Below are 18162 nucleotides of genomic sequence, written 5' to 3' on the forward strand. Positions count from 1 at the left end.
GAGTGGAAAGAGGCGGGGAGAACGAAGTTAGAGTCACAGCTCTGTCTCTTTCTTGTCATATGACTCTGGGCAGGTCACGTGACTTCTCTGAGCCTCTGCTCTCTTATATGTAAAATGGGAATCACGAGTCCTAATCCAGAGGACACATCCTCATGAGAATTACACTAAAGACCATATGTAAAACTGAGTTGTAAGCTGCGAATCACGGTACACATGTGAAGGCATGTATGTCGTATTGGCATGTTGATACCCCGTATATATGAATTACGGCCCGATCAGGAAATTCCACTCTGGGGCAGAGTGATTTACAAAGGCTGCTCAGAAGTGGAGTCAATTAAGGTCAGCTTTCTATGTTGCTAAACAACAGGGGATTCTGGGTTCAGTAACGTTGAAAGGCAGGCCCAACACACCCCTTGAAACCGGGGCTTTGAGAGGGTTCAAAGGAAGGCGAAACAAAAGGCTCTCTTTGTGATGTTTTCACTCTTCCTTCATTGTCCTCTTTCACCCTCCAAGGGCCTTCTTGTAAAGAAAGGGGCTGCTAATGTGGCGAGTGGGAGTTTAAAATTGTCCCGGGCCAACAATGTTGGCACATTCTGCTGGGCCTCATTACAGAATCATCTGAAATGCTTGAGAAGTGTTTCCCACTCATTAGCATAAATAGCAGAAAAACTCTTTCACAAACAAAGCAGGTTCCATCTGCCCCCAGTATGTCCTCACCTTGACTTCAAATGGCCAGTCCCTCCCCCAGGACAATACACGGGGCACAGCCCTCCGAGGTCCCAAACACCCCACTGCAGAACAGCATTCAGCAAAATATCAACATGGTAACCTGCATGTTTATTCATTGGCCAGCCCCCTCCTTTTAATGGAGTCCCTTCCCCATTGTGGCCACTTGATTCTTTCATAGACCTAAAAGGGAGCGGCAGGGAGAGGCTTCCTTTCGGAGCTGTTGGGATCCTTAGCAACCCACACCTTATAAGTGGGTCGACCAGGCTAATTAGGTTTGTTCTGCCTCTTTGGCCCACGCATATTTTGTCAGGTATTCTGCTGTGGGATTAAAGAGTCATTAATCACCCAGGCCTGACAGTGACAAGGTGGCTTTCACAATGAAGTCAGCTTCCCTGGTGTTGGTTGCAGCCAAGGCTGGATCTGTTTTGCATCACATTGCAGAAGACTGTAAGGGCTTCTTCCCAGTGAGCCTCAGAGGACATCTACACAGCGACCCTGTTTAAAGAGAACTGGTGCCAGGTCAGAGATAGCAGCTACCTTGTAGGCAAACTCTGCTAACAGCGGCTGGGTAGAGTTGATTGGGTTCCGGGAAGGGATTTCATAGAACAGGATCCTAGCAGGACTGAGTTGGGGGTGAGGATGAGGGCTGTGTATGACCTCAGTCATCATCCATCCAGCCCCACATTTTACTAAAGAAAGCACTGAGGCTCAGAGAGGGGAAGAACCTTGCCTAAGGATACACAAGTCTGAGGAAGAGCCAAGATTAGAATGGGGCTTCTCAGCACTCACCATTACTAAGTCCACATCCAAATCTAAGCTTTGCATCACTATTTTCAACAAAACTGATACCCTCTGCTTGGCAGAGCAGAGTTCCCTGAGTTCTTAATGGGAATCCATCCCCATCTACCAAGTGCAATGAAAGGCTAAGCATTTTCCTTAGGTATTTTGCATACCGATGATTTAATGTGATATAAATTCCATTTTAATAAGATGATGTGGGAAAGTACTCAGCAACTATTAGTTCTCACTCAACACAACAGTTTTCCTAAATAAGTATTATCAACCCTATTGTTTATGGGCAAGAAATCAAGACACAGAAAGGTTAAGGAGTTCATTCAAAACCTATATTCTTTCTCCCATGCCAGACTGCTTTTTTTCTTTTTCTTTTCCATTTTTAATGGCTTTTATAATGTTTTTTTACAAAGACATTAGAGGATCAGGCAATGCTACCAGCATTGGGTGCAATCTTGGGCCACAAATCTGCACACTTTTTTGCAACTGGTCCTGTGATGGAGAACCTTTCATCTCTCCTTTATTGTTTACTATGAGCCCCGCATTATCTTCAAAATAAAGGAACAGGCCATCTTTTCGCCACTATGAATTTCATTGTCAAATTACTACTGCTGGATGGATCTTCTTTCTGAGTTCTGGTTCGCCTTTCTTGACTGTGGCCATTACCACGTCGCCTACACCAGCGACAGGAAGACTACTCAGCTGTCCTGTGAGCCCCTACATGGAGATAATTTACAGATTTTTGGCTCCTGTGTTGTCAGCACAGTTGATCACGGCTCCTATCGGGAGACCCAGGGAAATCGGAATTTGGCACTGGGTGACCCACCACATCCTGCTCTCCATATGCCATCTGGTTCTCATGGCAAATAGCCGAACCCCCTACCCCCCGCCCCATAAGGCAGGAGGCTGCACAGGTTTCCCGAGCTGGGGCCTAAAGCGGCTGAACTCCCAGACTGCCTTTTGAAAAGATGAGAAGAATTCCATGAATCCAGGTATTTCGGTGAACTTTTATTATTACTTATGTCAATCATACATTTAAAGTTCGGGTCAGTTATTTAAACATCAGATAGTCAGGATTATTAAATTGTCTCCCTTTTATCTCTTAGATTTGTGTAACTTTTTCTCTGCTGATACGTTCTTCCTCTCTTCTTTTGTTCTTTCATTAACAAACAATTACTGAGCTTATAACGCCAAGTGCTGGGGATACCAAGATTAGAAACGAATGGCCTCATGTGACTTTCCTGTGAAGCTACTGGAGAGTGTGCTCCCTGCGGAAGAGGGAAGAAGCCAAGAAAGAGGAAGACACGGGATGTAAGAAATAGGGGAACCTGCACAGAAGGGCTGGGAAGGGCTCTCCAGGACACTAAGGGGCATCCTGGAAGGGCCACTGGGCACCAGGAATAGAAGGTAATCTAGAGAGTCGCCAGTCCTGGACGCTACAGGCAGAGGCTTCCCAGATGCTTTCATAGAGTCTCTGATGATCTTAATACCCTCAGAGGGAATTTAAATCTTTGGTAAAGAATTTGGACTTTAGTTATTGACTAAAGCAAAGTAAATAAAAGAGAGTAGCTCCAAGGGAAAACATAAAGCTGTACAGGAGAAGATAAATGATCACAGTTTAGAGCAAGGCTCAATTATAAATAAAATTTACACTGTCATGACGTAAAAACAGAATTTCAAATAAACTACATTAGCACATGACAGCATGGGAGGGTGGAATGGAAAAGGAGTGTGTCTATAACGGGAGCTAGGCAGGGGTAAAAGAGCTCATCGCTAACAGTGGGAATTCAAGAGTTAATGCTTAAAAGTGAAAAATCAAAACACAGAAATACAAGCATGTTAAGGATGAACTTTGTAGAACTATTTGACTCTCCAAATCATGTACATATGGAACTTTGATAAGTATAAAAACTAAAATTTAAAGGTAATTAGCTGGAAAAAAAGTAATCGGCTAATTTAAATTTAAAAATAAGACATTGTGCTTATTGTCAAGGGGAGGATGTCAGGTGAAGAAAAATTTACCTGGGATACACTAGCCCTTCTGGGGGCCTCTGAGGGGTTGTGAGGGGGGTCAAGGAAGTCCACAGGGGAGGAGAGGGGCGATGTCTGGAGTGGCTGCAGCTGGGAAAGGAGACATGCGGCAATAGTTCCATGAATCGTGAGAGCTTAGAAGCAGGAGAAAGATGCCTCAGACCCCAGCCAGTGAGATTTACCTGAACCAGACCCAGTTTGAATCCCAGCTTCTGTGCATATCGATCATGTGACTCTGGCCAAGTGTGCTGGTTTGAAAGGACGTGTGGACCCTAGAAAACCCATGTTTTATTCCTAATCCCATTTTGTAAAGGCAGCCATTTCTTCTAGTCCCTATTCAATACTGTACGTTTGAAACTATAATTAGATCATCTCCATGGAGATGTGATTTAATCAAGAGTGGTTGTTAAGCTGGATTAGGTGACGACATGTCTCCACCCATTTGGGTGGGTCTTGATAAGTTTCTGGAGTCCTATAAAAGAGGAAACATTTTGGAGAATGGAGGAGATTCACAGAGAGCAGAGCAGAACGATACAGCCGCGAGATGCAGAGTCCACTGGCCAGTGACCTTTGACAGTGAAGAAGGAAAATGCCTCCCGGGGAGCTTCATGAAACAGGAAACCAGGAGAGAAAGCTAGCAGATGATGCTGTGTTCACCATGTGTCCTTCCAGATGAGAGAGAAACCCTGACTGTGTTTGCCATGTGCCTTTCCACTTGAGAGAGAAACTCTGAACTTCATCAGCCTTCTCGAACCAAGGTATCTCTCCCTGGATGCCTTAGATTGGACATTTCTATAGACTTGCTTTAATTGGGACATTTTCTTGGCCTTAGAACTGTAAATTCGCAACTTATTAAATTCCCTTTTTTAAAAGCCACTCTGTTTCTTGTATATTGCATTCTGGCAGCTAGCAAACTATAACAGCAAGTTATTTAACCTCTCTGAGCCTCAGTTTTCACATCTATGAAAAGAAAAACTACCATCTCCCACACAGGATTATTGTGAGGGTGGATTCAGACACAGTTAAAAGGCCCCTACGAAAGGCTTGGCTCCTATCAGGCACTAAATAAAGGGGAGTCCTTAAATATTATCAGCATGGCCCACAGGGTCAGTATTATTTCTTGTTTCTTGCAAGTAAAGAAAATATATGCAGCGATGACCTATTCAAATCTACAGAATGATGCAATTCAGAAAGAAATGAACACTTGTACCCAGTTTATCAACCCTACTATGTGCTTAATCCTGAATGTAATTTCCTGGGTCTGATTTTCAGGTTTGAAAGGCCCAGTCAAATCATGTATTGAAGCCATTTTCCTTACACACCCCTCCTTTCTTTTCTTTTTCTCATTTCAAATATTTTCTTATCTTGAACATCAGGGAACTCTCCCTCCCTTTCCCTCCTTTCCCCTCCTTTCTCTCCCCCTCCCAGTCCTCCTCTCCCCCCTCCTCTGCCCCTCCCTCTCCTCCTCCGCCCCCCACCCCCACCCCAGGCACTCCTTCGCACCCCTCCACCTAGTCTCCTCCTCAATAAAATCCTCGCTTATCCCATGCCACTCCCCATCGGCAGTGCACACGCAAGCTCACATTAATGTTTGCCCCCAAGACTTGAGGCTGTTTTACTTGAAAAAAAAAAAAAACCAGATTTAATGTTTCCATAACAAATGAGAATTTTAAGCAGCCTGAGGAGAAATATCATCAGAGGCTGTTTTACCAGACTTTCAGGGAGGGGGAAGTGGTTCCCCAGAGGCGGGTTGAAAAAAAAAATCAATGTAAGTGCTATTTACTTGTTGGATTTTGGAGGGGGAGGGGATAGGGGGAGAAAAAAATCTGTCTGAACAAGAGAGGTATAATTCAGAGGCTGCCACACAGCAAGTAAGAACCTCCGAGGCGGGCAGGTCATCATTCTTTTCGGGTCTGACATGAAGGCTTAGAGGGAGTAGGCATGCACGGGCTTGCACCTGATCTGCCAGGAGCATGAAAAATGCTGGTGGTGTCGCCAGGTCCTATTCAAGGTCCGCAGAAGGTGGGAAGGGCTGAGCAGCCTTGGAAAGTGCAGCCGTGCAGCCTCTGCACGAATCTGATATCACTAAAGTAAGGATAAGAGTCAGCGTGAGAGCTTATACCCATAGCTAGCCTTGTGTATTATTAAAATAGTAGCCACTGTGGATTGAGCTACTGTGTCTGACACTACGCTAAGTATTTTCCATGCAATGCTTATTTAAATCTGGTAACAATTCTATGAAGGGGTCTCTACTACTATTTTCCCTGATTTACAGAGAGGTGGTGATTTGCCAGTGAAGAAAGCTAGGACATAGACAAATGTAGGTTTTTCCTCATTGCAGAGCCCCAGTTTCAAGACAAGAGAAAATTTTTTTAGGTATTGATTTGTATCTATTTTTTCCTGAATTTTCACAAGCTCTCCAAGCAAGTAGACAATCCTTTAAGGGAGTAAGAAAAAAGAAAAAAAAAAGACCTTGTAAAATCAAGTTTCGTGTGTTTTGTAGAAGCCAAAGTGCAGAGAGGATGCTGACTGTCTTGGAGAGATGTTTTAAAGCAGCCCAGGAGGGAAGGGGGATGAGAAATTCCTGCCAGTTTAGGAAAGGGGTCTCTGGGGTCCTGTAGCACAGTCTCAGCCTTTTGGGGAAAGTGGCAGAGCCCCTGGGAGATGGCTTCATGGGTATACCAGAAAGATCAAGGCTGCTAGGGCTCAGGGATTCTCAGCTTCTCCAGAGATCGGGGGACTGCAGGCATGAACTGGGTGCCCAGAACTGCTGATCCAAGAGAGCGAAAGGTTGGAGATCCGGGCGTCTCAGTGGACCAGTGTCCAGAGATGCCTCCTTCATGCTCAGGGACTGCATAGAATCCAGGGACCCTGGTAGGAGAGTCCCACTAATGACTGGGACTGAATTTCCTCCATGGGGTCATGAATAAGGATTTAAGATCATCCTTTTATATATATATATATAGTTAGTGTTTATTTTGTACTTACTATTTGTACTTACTAACGCTTGTGAGTCAAGCGTTATCACATGTAATTCACAAAGTCACATAAAGATGTAGACATAATTCCCGTGTTACGCATAAGAATACTAAGGCTTGGAAAAGTTTTTTAAAAAAAGTATCCAGGATTATATATCTAGGAGGTAGCAAATTTCAGCCTTAATCCCAGGATTGTGAAACCCTCGTCAGTGTTTAGAATGCTAAGCTACCTCCATATATATATACTTTTTGTGTTGTATAGTATAACGTATATCAAAGCAAAGAAATAAAAAAGCAATAGTTTTCAAAGCACTCTTCAACAAGTGATTGCAGGACAGATCCCAGAGTTTGTCATGGGCTACCATACGATCTTCTCATATTTTCCCTTCTAGCTGCTCCAGAATGTAAGAGGCTAGAGGGCTTATACACTTTTTTATCATCTCAATCAACTTTTTCTTCCTTCATTTTTTTGTGGACAATAACATATATACAAAACTATAAATTTCCAAGCACAGTACCACAACTAGTTGTAGAACGTATTTCAGACTTTGACATGGATTACACTTTCACAGTTTGGGTTTTTACTTCTAGCTGCTCTAAAATACTGGAGACTAAAAGAGATATCAGTTTAATGATTCAGCATTCATATCCATTTGTTAAGCCCTATTTACTATGTATAATTCCACCATCACCTTTGATCTTTCCATACCTCTCATTGGGGTTGTTTGGACAATGGCAATTCTAAATTTTTGATACTGGAAGGGTCTATCACTGATATGGGGTAGGGAGATGGAACTATCTGATATTCTGGAGAGGCTGGGCTATGTGTCAGGACTTATCTGGACCAGGGACCCATCTGGATACCTCCATATGTATTTGAATATGCTGATAAGGTGCTGCTTCCTGTTCCCTTGCCTTTCCTACTTTCCAAACTAAATACCCTCATTTATCTGAGTCTTTTCTTATTGGATGTAAATACCAGAAATTTCACAATCCCAGCCTTTGTTCTCTTAAGATAATTCTAATCAAAATTTAAAAAGTGGTATTTCTTGCACAAATGAATTTATGTACTACAATTCATATCCGCTCAAAAAATTACAAACTGAATAGATGAATGGGCATCCCTCCTATTTTGTAGTTCTGTTTGCTGCCTGCTTGCAGGGATTCGGCCCGGAGGGGTCAGGAGATCGGCACAATAAACTAATACAACCAAGTTTCACCTTCATCTGCAGCACAGAGGAAAACCACTCTTCATATTGCAGAGAAACTTCTGCCCACCCCAACCCCACCCCAACCCGGGAACTGACCCACCCAGCTTACCCTCCTGGCTCCAGGAGGATCAAGCATATTATATATAAGGAGCTTTGGAATCCACAACTGCAATGGAGAAAGCATCTACCCAATTCACAGCCCACTGTCAGGGACCCAGCCAGAAGCTCTACCCAAAGTAATCTTACCCACTTCCCTCAAAACTTGAACATTAAAAAAAATAAGAACATAATACTTTTCTCAGACTAGCTTTCTCTGACACTGCAATCTCCATGAAATGTTCCTTTATAAACTCTCATTGCACCTTTTACTTTCCTTTCCAGACAGAATTTGGAATAGCATTCTTACTTGTGTAACTATTTGACTAAAATCTGTCTTCTACATTAGACGTTGAGAAAGGAACTATGCCTTGTTCTCCACTGTATGCTTAGCATGTAGCAGTTTTTGGAACATAGTAGGTCCTCATTAAGTACTTACTGAATGATTGGATGAACTATTGAGTGAACATGGAGCAATCAGACAGCTGGCCAGTGATTCACAGCCCAATGCCCTGAGAAGCTAAGGCTCAAAAGGGCTCAGCAACTAGCCCATGATGCCAAAGAATGTTGACTGGGCCAAGGCTAAAATTCAGAGATTCCAGACGTTCTTTGAGTGACCTTCTTCTCTTTGACCCTAGCATCTTCAATCTCCAAGTTTACCATGGACAGGCCAAGACCAGATTCTGGGCCCCCCGTCCATACCCCCCATCTTGTGCTTGGGAGACAGACATTACACAAATGAGTGAACACATAATTACACATTGCGATTAGTGCACCTGTGAAGAACAGTGTGCCGAGAGAGCAAATGAGAGCCTGCCTTCAGACCTGATTGTCTGAGGGGGCATCTCTGAGGAGGTGACATTTAAACTGAGACTTGAAAGTGAGAAGAACTCTGACAAGAGGAGAGAGGGCAGGGGAGAATTCAACACATGGAACTAACCAAAAGCATGTCATCTGTTCCACCTCTTTTATATACAGAGGATCCTGAGCATCACAGACACTTTCTTACACAACTTAGGGCTGTCACTATGGATCTTAATTACCTTAGGACCAAGGAGACAGAAGAGATGTTTTGCCCCCTCATTAAGCTTCCCCAGGTGGCTGTATCCTGAAAGTCTGTGGGCACCAGCACTGACCATCCAACACCATCGCTTGGTGGTCACTGACAGTGCTTTTGAAAAGCCACGCCACTACCCTTAAGCAAATATAACCAAGAACAATAAAACCCTTCTCTTTTGGCTTTGTCTGGGAACGCTCACTCTTCCTTCCCTCCTTCCTTCCTTTCTCTCTTTTTTTACCCCCATCTTTAGATTCCTCTGAAGGTATCTGCTATCAATCCTTTATGAGGAGGAGAACTAATGCTCACAAATAGTTCTGAAGATACCTCTCACACTCCTTCTCCCTGGTGGTTGACCCATGGTCAGGAGAATGGGCCTGAGAAATAAGTCAACTCCAGGGACCCAGAGGAAGTCAGGCCATGATTACCTTGATTAAAAATCAATCATATTGCTGAATCATTATATTGATATTTCTTTTGGTCTCCAGTATCTTAGAGCAGCTAGAAGTAAAAACCTAAAATTGTGGAATTGTAACCCATACCAAACTCTGAAATCTGTTCTACAAGTAATTGTTGTGCTGTGCCTTGAAATTGATTGCTTTTTTTTGTATTTATATGTTATTTCTCATGCAAAAAAAAGTGATGATAAAAAAATGCATGTATTCTTTCTAGCCTCCAATGTTCTGGAGCAGCTAGAAGGAAAAATCTGAGATGATGGTATGGTAGCCCATGACAGACTCTGGGATCTGTCCTGTAACTACTTGTTGAAGAGTGGTTTGAAAACTATTTTTCTTTCTTTGTTTTGTAGATATGTTATATTATACAATAAAACTAAAAAAACAGATCAATCATAGAGCCATTTCAACTTGTTTGGCTAAGACCCCAACGTGGTGCCACGGAAACCCAGACAGACCAGTTCTCTGACTTTGGCCATATTAATGTCTCTGAGCCTCAATTTCCTCATCTGTAAAATCCGGATCATGATATCTACTTCACCAAGGATTAACTGAGGTCATCGTGCAAAGCACCCAGCTGGTGTATGGTCAAGGCTCAGGAAGGGTCGGGTCCCCTCCTTTCGGGGCCTGACTCATCAGTTAGGTAACTATGGCTTGTTAGACATCAGAATGTGGTTGTAGCCAGTGAACCTCAGAGAACATTTCAATTACCCTCATCGTAAGCTGTGCTCTCCCACTTGAAAACCCGCAGTTGAGTTAGCAGTGGCTGCAGGCTCCTCAGGGGTGTCAGGGGAGCCTTCCCTCCAGCCAAGTCAGAAGTCAAGGGGAGCTACGGTAGTAAAACCCCCTTTACGTGTATAGAATTGTGAGCAGCGTGCAAAATGCGTACACGAGGGCCACACGAGGTCTACACAGCTGACACTGTTATTGCTCCCATTGCAATGAGGATGAAGAAATGGAGGCCTAGAGAGGGTAAGCGCTGCATCCCGAGTCTCAGAGCCAGGCCTCCAGTCAACTCTTGACTGAACGTTCAGTGCTCCTGCCACACCACCACATCCTCACAAGGGCAGTTTTACCCACAATCAATGGCTCACAAAAAAGTCCACCTTCAGCAACTGTCCTGGCTTCTTGCTCCCTAACAGGCAACGTGGCTCCACCCCTTTAAAAGCCTTCCCCACTATGGAGGAATAAAAAGGAATGTTCTAATATACACTACATCATGGTTGAACCTTCAAGATATCTAGTTGAAGGAAATAAGCCAGACACAAAGGGAGAAAGCAAAGGAAATAAGAAAATTCATAGAATGTAGATTAGAGGTTACCAAGGGTCGGGGAGCAGGGAGGGGGTGAGGAAGGGATTGGAAGTTATTGCTTAACGAGGACAGAGTTTCTGGTTTCTGTTTGGGGTGATGAAAAGTTTCGGTAAAATAATAGATGGTGGTGATGGTAGCATAATATTGTGAATTAATATCGCTGAATTGTACACATGAAAGTAGTTAAAATGGAAATTTCTGCGTAGGATATATTCCCACAATAAAAACTTTAATTAATAATTGTTACAATGCCTTCCCCACAGCCTCAGAGTGTGTCATACCAGGCACCAGAGATATTAGAAAAGCAGCAGAGAATTCACTCCTGAGACACCCTCCCACTTCCCTGGTCTGCCCAGCTTTTCTAGATTAATGTCTATGGCCTCCTCTCTGACCTTTAGGGCTCAGGATTGTCTGGCTTTACTTTGGGGCTCTAACTTGCATTTTTCACCTCTAGCACTGTGTGCTCAGAGGTTATAACAGGTCACTTTTGATCCCTCTAAACCAAACCTATGACCTTCCTCTGCCCTCTTGGCAGGTATGAGAAGAATCATTCTGACTTTGGACTCAGTTTGGTTCTGACCATACTTTGAGGGTAACTGATACTGTGTCATGGGGCCCACCCTGTTATCCCAGGTGGGCAAAATGTAAACGAAGGACCACTCTGCTCTACCTTCAGAAAAAGACCAACCAGAAGAGATAGAAAATATGACTCCAACCGCAAAAAGTCAAAACGATCTCAAGCAAAGCTCTAATGGTTGCATGAATAGCTCCAAAAATTTTTGAAACACAGTATCAGCATTGGCAGGGATCATCTGATTCAAGAATCTCATTCCCCACAATGGAGACTGGGGATCTGGGAGGCAAAGTGGCCTTCTAGAGGCCACATAGCTAGCAGAGGCAAGGCTAGAACCCAGACTCCAGGGCACCCTGCTCACTTTTCTTTTTGAACCATGAAGTTTCCCCAAGAACTCCAAGCATTTTCAAATTGGGATGATACAGGCAATCCCCAACCCACCGTCTCTCCCTTCCTCCCAGCCCGGCCCCAGAAGAGTTGCACTGTCATAGACGTGTGTCATGAACTTGGATGATTTGCACCTGTCCACGAGGCAACTAACCCAGGCAGAGCTGTTTCCAGTAAGGACTCTCCATGTACGTGTCAACTGGAAGTGACCTCCACCCAAAACCTGCCCAGAGTGACTCAAGGGGAAAGGATTTGTACACCCCTGGGTGAAACTGAGGATTCCTGGGATAACCTTTTGATTCTTCCCAGCTTAAGGGTTCAAGTGGGACAGGAACACAGATAGCAGCTTGTTCTCTTTTCAGTAACTCTGCTCACACTTCATCTCCCCCTCCACCACTGTCACCTCTCCCACCTGTCCATCCCTCATCCACTCCTCCACCACCACCTCCACCGTGCCATCACCACCATCCCTCCTCCATCTCTTCCTCTACTACTTGTACCACCACCACTTCCACGCCTCCTCCACTTCTCCATGACCTCCATCATCTCCACCTCTTCCTCTACTTCCTCAACACCATCCCACTGTCATTACCTCTACCCTCTCCAGTAACCCTCCACCTGCATCTCCTCTGTAACACCATCCCCACCACACCCAACTCTTCTTCCTCCTTCCCCACCCCACCTCCTCCATACAACCAGCAGCATCCCCACCTTCTCCTCCACCATCTCTTCCTTCCTCACTTACCCCCTAAAACCACTACCAGTAGCAGCTCCACCACCACCATATTTTAGCATTTAAAATAGGTCTTGGGTAATGGTAGTGCAGTGGCAGGCTACTCGCCTGCCATGCCGGAGACCCGGGTTCAACTCCCGGTGCCTGCCCATGCAAAAAAAAAAAAAAAATAGGTCTTACTACCAAATATACCTCCAAAACTACTCTTTGAAAATAAAGTTGTCTTTATTTGAATCTACAGCCAGAGTCTTTGAGATTTATCACACCACTGAAATAAACCAGGATCATTAACTCCCTCCCTTCCTGCTCATTTTTTAATATTTCACCTAAATATGAACACATACACACACACACAGTTTCCCTCCTGTTTCCCCTCACCAGAAGACTCTAGGTACTCTGAAGTGAAGCAAACAATGGTGGCCTTGTTACAGAAGCCTGATATTAATAGATTTTTTTTTTATTTCAGCCTAGAAACACTGGCAGCAAACCAATGTGAGAAAGGAGAGTCTGTGCAGCAAAATTTAAAAGAGCGATGAAGGAAAAAACCCAACCCAGCTTTGATCAGGAGGGTCTGACGATGAATTGTGGTCATTTTTCAGGTCTCTGGGTGGAGGTTCATGTCATTTTGAGACAAGGAAACTGGGCTTCAAAAAAAAAAAGAAAAGGAAACTGAGATGGGATGCATTTTCTGATGGAACAGGGCCACCTCGCCGAGAGGATCAAAGCTTCTTGCCATGCAGAGGAGAATGAAGATTTATTCACTTTCTATTTTTTCACGCCTGCAGCACACATGGGGATCTAATCGGTCAGGATGCGAAATACAGGCAGGCAGCCCCAGCAGCAGGGCAGAGCCCGAAGGGGGAGGCAAGTGCTTTCTGCAGCTGCAAACCATTAAAGGCAGCCTCCCCATCATCTTCCACTTTAATTGCTCTTCTCTGTGTTTCCACGGCTCACGACCACTAATGCCTACTTCCAAGCCTCTCTGATCTCAGAGGTGATGAGCTTGACGGCTGGCAGGCCCGCTGGGGTTCAGAGAATGAGGGAAACAAGACTCAGGGGAGCGGTGGGGGCGCACCCAGCGCCGGGACGGGCTCGCTGGGCTGGAAGAGGCAGTGATTGCCAGGCAGGAGGTGGAAACTGGGGTTCAAACTCTGGTTCAGTCTCATGCTCCTTCCTGTTCCTGGGGATCTTCATTTATGAAGCCAAGGGTCTCTCTTGGGGCAGTGTTGCCTCAATTCTAATCTATAAGTGCCAAGGTGAATACAGGACAAGAGAGAATAAAGAAAATAGAATGTGAAAATCCACGCTACTATGCGATGTGTGACCTTAGGGAAATTCCTCAACCTTTCTGACCCTTAATTTCCTTGCCTTTGCAATGTGAGTGCAGACCTAATTCCCAATATCGCTATGAAGATTAAATGATCCTGAGACTCAGTAGAGCACTGAAGCTATGAAAATCAGCATCACCCCATACGGCAACTGTTAAAAAAGTTAAAAGGGACCAGACTTCGCCTAGAGATATGAATGAAGCTGCTCTGCATAGGACTAAGGTAAATAAGAATTCATGGTAAAGGATGATATGGTCATTATTTTAGAGCTTCCACTTCTGTGTGAGACCAAAGATGTTTGTGTGGTTCATAATTTGTATTTTGGGTAGCACACTATCTAATTTAACTGATATGGGTCAGGCCATGATGAGTCAGTGGCAGAGTTCTCGCCTGCCATGTCAGAGACCCGGGTTCGATTCCCAGTGCCTGCCCATGTTAAAAAAAAAAAGGCTAATTTAACTGGTATGGTCATTTTATTTGAACACCATAATTACGTGGGATCTGGAATAGGGCATGAGATCTTGTTGGTTTGTACAGGTTAGTGTGATGCCCTGATATATCCCAGAGTAATTTGGGCAGAGAATAAAAAAGTATTTGCAACGTCTCCTTGGGGGACTGGGGAGAAGGGAGGAAATATTAAACTTCCCCATCTGGGGAATTCCTGATATTCTTACAAGCAGTGGGGGCAATCAATTCAACAGGCTGGGTCCTCGATCTTGGGGCTCACCCCTATGACACTTATTCCTGCAAAGAAGAAGCTAAGCCTACTTATAATTATGCCCAAGAGTCAACCCCAGAGAACTTCTTTTGTTGTTCAGATGTGGCCTCTCTCGCTAAGCCATCTCAGCAGGTGCACGCATTGCCTTTCCTTTAGGAACATGACTCCAAAGGGTATAAATCTCCCTGGCAACGTGGGACATGACTTCCAGGGATGAGCCAGGACCTGGTATTGTAGGGTTGAGAAAGCTGTCTTAACCAAAAGGAGGAAGAGAGAAATGAGAAAAAATAAAGTTTCAGTGGCTGAGAGATTTCAGATAGAGTTGCAAGGTTATCCTGGAGGTTATTCTTATACATTATATAAATATCCCTTTTTAGTTTATGGTATATTGGAGTGGCTGGAGGGAAGTACCTAAACTGTTGAGCTGTGTTCCAGCAGCTTTGATTCTTGAAGATGATTGTGTAATATATGGCTTTTACAATGTGACTTTGTGTGTTAGTTTGAATGCTGCCGAAATGGAATAGTTTTCAAAAGGGGAATTTAATAAGTTACAAGTTTGCAGTTCTAAGGAAGTGAAAGTGTCCAAGTGAAGGTACTAACAGGAGGTTCCCTTCAGTCAAGAAAGACCAATGAGTTAAGAACACCTCTGACCGCTAGGAAGTCACATGGCTGGCATCTGCTGGTCCCTTGCTCCTGGGCTCTGTTGCTTTCAGCCTCTGTTCCTGTGGGAGCTCCTCACTTTGCTTCTCTGGTGCTGGCTTTCATCTCTTGGCTTCCTTTGGCTCTCTCCAGGTTCGGGCTTGCTTAACATCTGCGCTGGTTTGAAAAAGGATTCGTGTACCCCAGAAAAGCCGTGTTTTCATCCTAATCAATCTTGTGAGAGCAGTGGTTTCTTCTAATCCCTGTCGAGTACTATACGTTGGAAACTGAATTAGGTTACCGCCACAGAGCTGTGACTCAATCAGTTATGGGTATTAAACTTGATGAGATGGAGACATGTCTCTGCGTGGGTCTTGATTAGCTTACTGGAATCCTGTAAAAGAGGAGATTCTGAGGGAGCAGGGGATGACGACGCAGCCACTAGAAAGCCACAACAGACCCCAGCAGAGCCACTAGGCTGAGAGAACGGCAGAGTCCACCAGACAGTGACCTTTGGCGATGAGGAAAGAAAACAGCCCCAGGGGAGCTTCATGAAAGAGGAAAGCTAGCAGGCTGTCACCATGTTTACCATGTGCCTTCCCAGCTGAGAGAGAACTTTCTTGAGTGAAGGTAATCTCTTGATGGTGCCTTGGTTTGGACATTTTTATAGCCTTGCTTTAATTTGAAGATTTTCACGGCCTTAGAACGGTAAACTTGTAACGTAGTAAATCCCTTTTTTAAAAGCCATTCCATTTCTGATATATTACATTCTGGTAGCTAGCAAACTAGAGCAGCATTCATGGTGATGTCTGCTGGGCACCAAGCATCTCCAAACATCCATGTCTTTGTTCTCCACTTGTTCACATCTGTGTCAGTTCTGCTGTGAAGTTTCTGTTGGCCCTGAGGCTTCTGTCGTTTCTCTGGGCTCTGTAGTTTCTGGTTCTCTCCAAAATGTTTCCTCTTTCAAAGGATTCCAGTAAACTTATCAAGACCCACCTGGAATGGTGGAGTCACATCTCCCTCTAATCAAAAGTTAATACCCACAATTGGGTGTGTCACATCTCCATGGAGAAAATCTAATCAAAAGATTCCAACCTAAGTATTGAAGCAGGATTAAAACATGGCTTTTCTGGGACAGATAATAGATTCAAACCAGCACACTATGTGATTGTGAAACCTCGTGTCTGATGCTTTTTTTATCCAGGATATGATGGATGAGTAAAAAAAATAAGGAAAAAAACAGATAAGCAAATAATAGGGGAGGATAAGTGGTAAAAAAAATATTGGGTAGATTGAAATACCAGAGGTCAATGAGAGGGAGAGGTAAGGGTTAAGGGAAGTATGAGTTTTCTCTTTCTTCTTTTTATTTTTTTTCCTGGAGTGATGCAAATGTTTTAAAAAGGATCCTGGTGATGAATATGCAACTATGTGATGATATTGTGAGCAACTGATTGTATAGTTTGACTGGATTATATGTGTGTGAAGATATCTCAACAAAAATATTTTCTTAAAAAAAGGCCAAATGACACCATAAACAGTGAAGAGAAATCCCTAGTGGTCAAATATCATTGACTGCACCCCTTCCTCCTCGAACCTGCTACGTCCAAGTTTCCAAATTTCCGTTTTAGTCCTTCTCAATCCCTCCTGCGCAGCCAAACTGTTTCTGACCTTACAGGGTCCTCCAGGGTCCCCATGCTGACCCCCTCTTGCAACACATTCCAGGCTCCCATTTTTTCTCCATTGATGCCATCCTCAGCTGCATCTTCCCCGCCTCGTCATTTCCACCACCATCTCGTTACATATATGAAGCAACGAAATGCAAACTCCACCATTCACTCCTCTGGTGAAAGCTGTACAGTGGCTCCCTGTCCCTTACGGGATAGCACCCCAGCCCCTCAGCCCTGCCCTCCCTCTTTCAGTGATGCAACTGTTGCATGTGCTCCCATGAAAACCAGCTGACTGTTCTGTTGTGTTCTTCCCTTAGCCAGGAGTGCTCTCACTCTTTTTAGACACCTCATCCTCCAAGATGCAGCTGACATCTTCTCTTCTAGGTAGCTTCTCCTGATACAGGACAACAACCTCCTCTAAGTGTCATATTTATGCTTCCATATTGGGACTGAAATAATCTTTTGCCTACCTGTCTCTTCCAATTAAAAATTGAGCTTTTGGGGAACAGAATTGCATTTTTTTTTTCCTCAATGATTTTTTTATTGAGATATAATCATCCAAAGTGTACAATCAATGGTATGCAGTATTATCATAAAACTGTGCATTTATCATTATAATTGATTTTTAACATTTTCATTACTCCCCCCAAATTAAAATAAGAATAAAAATAAATGTAGCGCGGCGCCCAAGCCCCGCAGCAGCCGAGCCGCCCGACCTCCTTCTCCTTCTCCCCTCTCTTTCTCCGCCGGCCCGCCGCGCGGCGCCCAAGCCCCGCAGCAGCCGAGCCGCCCGACCTCCTTCTCCTTCTCCCCTCTCTTTCTCCGCCGGCCCGCCGCGCGGCGCCCAAGCCCCGCAGCAGCCGAGCCGCCCGACCTCCTTCTCCTTCTCCCCTCTGTTCCCCCTCCTGCTCCGGCTGCTCTCCAACCACCACGGTGCCCTCTTCCCCCGCCTTCACCGTGCTCCTCCGCCACCAGCCTCGACAGCCTTGCCGCCCTCACCTTTCCTCCTCCAGAACAGCTACTGGGGGAGTGGAGATAATACAGAGCAGCTCCCGGAGCCACGACGGAGATCAAAGGGACAGCGGACCCCATCCTGGAACGGCTGACTATCTGGGAGAACCAGCTCCGGTGAGATCACCAAGGGGCACGGGCTTTCCTGGGTGGGACGACAAGCGACCGGAGTCCCTCCCTTCCACCTTCCTGGGCCAGCTGGTAGAATTGGACAGGCGTTCCCCTTAGGCCGCGGCGGCTGGTGCCCCCACCACACGAGGCCCCCCGGAACAACTGAGATAGTTGGGTCGGAAACCCCCAGACTGCAGAGAACAGTGACCGGGGGATCCCTTCCAAACACGTGACTCCCCCGTCGGCTGGGAACAGTGTACTCTCCCGGGCTGCGACAGCTGGCGCCCTCCCACCACGCTTGGTGCCCCGCGCCGACTGGCTAATTTGGCCGGA

General features: G+C 45.0%; 1 pseudogene; it reads right to left on the bottom strand.

Moving 5' to 3' along the window:
• Window positions 1-1945: 1945 nt before the first annotated feature.
• On the bottom strand, window positions 1946-13521 carry LOC143648923 (large ribosomal subunit protein uL14 pseudogene; annotated as a pseudogene).
• Window positions 13522-18162: the final 4641 nt, after the last annotated feature.

Source organism: Tamandua tetradactyla, chromosome 10 (assembly GCF_023851605.1).
Source record: "Tamandua tetradactyla isolate mTamTet1 chromosome 10, mTamTet1.pri, whole genome shotgun sequence".
Classification (NCBI taxonomy): Eukaryota; Metazoa; Chordata; class Mammalia; order Pilosa; family Myrmecophagidae; genus Tamandua; species Tamandua tetradactyla.